The following is a 1968-nucleotide window of genomic DNA, read 5'->3' on the forward strand; positions in this document are numbered from 1 at the left end:
TTTCGCCGTTCGTATGGAGAGAGTTTTAAGCTGATATCACAAACTATCACCAGTGCCTCCCCATATATATATATATGAATGTGTTTTCATTCTCATTGTCAACGCCACATGCGATGATTAGTGTCTGCATGAACACTGAGTGCCAAAGGTCTGGCTTCTTTATTCTCAGCATCCCTCCTCTTTTGCCTCGCCTTGTCTCCGTACCGTCACCCTCTTAGTGGAATCTCTCCTCCGTCGGACGCGATCTCTCACAATCCAAAATACACCAGTTCTGAGAGAACTCTCACTGTCATGCCTCCACGAGGTCACCTGCTGCAGGAGATCCCGCAGTGAAAGGTGACTGACTTCTGTGGTATTTAAGGGGAGCGGCGGTTGCCTTGCCTGGTCAGTGATGGTGACGCACCCGCCAAGGACGCGAGAGTCCGCGGGTTCGATCCCGATGCACAGATCGTGTTTGTTTTTTGTTGTTTTTTTACTCCGCCCCCAACCCCTTCCACTAGTCTTTGAGTGGCGGTCTAGGTGCTAGTCTTTCGATTGACGAGACGAAAAAGCCGGCATGCGCATGTAAAAAGAACCCGCGGCAACTAAAAAGAGATGTCCGTGGCAAAATCCTGTGGAACAGTACACTTTGATAGTAAACCAATTACTCTTTTTGCGGGCAGGAAGAAAGAGAGAACGAACTGTGAGTTGCGCTGAACATTAACAACACGCCCTCCTCTCTCCCTGGGGAGAGCTGCACTGACGAATTTCACAAACAGAAATCTGTTGCGACGACAACTTTTCAAAAAAACCAAAAAACAAAAAAACAACCACCAAAAACCCCAGTAATACAAATTTGTTACAATTCGGTGAAGGAGACCAACTCTAAAACGTCCTCTTCTGCAGAAAAAAATAAAAACCCAAACAAAAACAGAAACGTAACTCAATACAATTTTAAGTTTTTGTCATATTTCGGTGAAGGACACCAACTCTACCACGTCCTCTTCTGCAGAAAAAAAAACCCCAAAGAAACCAAGCAAAAACAGAAACGTAACTCGATACAATTTAAAGTTTTTGTTACATTTCGGTGAAGGACACCAACTCTACCATGTCCTTTACTGCTGCAGAAAGAAAAAGACACACAAAAAAAACAAAAACAAAAAACAAAACAAAACAACAACAACAACAACAACAGCAACAAAACAGAAACGTAATACAATACAATTTTGAATTTTTGTTACAAATCGGTTAAGGACACCAAACCGAGCACGTCCCCTTCTGCTGAAAACCAAATTTAACAACAACACAATTCTAAGTTTTTGTTACAAATCGGCTGACACCAAACCCACCACGTCCTCTTCAGAAAGAAGCAGAAGATGGAAACTTACTTAGCACGCTGCGGAGCTTTACAGTAAGAGCATGTGAATATCTACTTTTCTCTTAACAACAGTCCGGCCCCCCAACACGAAGTGTAACTGCCGACACAAGACCTTGACACGGATTTTGCATCTGCTATGTACCCCCCCCCCCCCCTTCCCCCCCGGCCCCCCGCCCCCCCCGACTCCCTTCTTCACTTTTTAGTTCTAACGTTGCCTGTGAAGTCACGGATCATGGCAATTAGTGACCTGCCACTGAGCGACTCTTGGAATATCATCCAGCCCCAGACATCAGACACTGCTAAGGTGACAGGGAGAGCAGGGCATGGCAAGGGAGAAATGTTAAAAAAAAAAAGAAAAAAAAAAAAGAAGTACTGTTGTCGTTACCATGATAGTACTGTGACACGCGTATCTTTGTCGCGGCACACACGTATGCACATTTTTTTTTTTCTTGTCTGGTTTCATTCCTTCTATCACACACACACACACACACACACATGCGCAGGCGCTCACACTTACAGAGAGAGCGAGAGCGCGAAAGAGAATGCAAGAGAGCTGGGCTAAGAGAGAAAACTAAGAGAGAGGGCTAAGAGAGAGAGAGAGAGAGAGAGAG

This window comes from Babylonia areolata, chromosome 18 (assembly GCF_041734735.1).
Source record: "Babylonia areolata isolate BAREFJ2019XMU chromosome 18, ASM4173473v1, whole genome shotgun sequence".
Classification (NCBI taxonomy): Eukaryota; Metazoa; Mollusca; class Gastropoda; order Neogastropoda; family Buccinidae; genus Babylonia; species Babylonia areolata.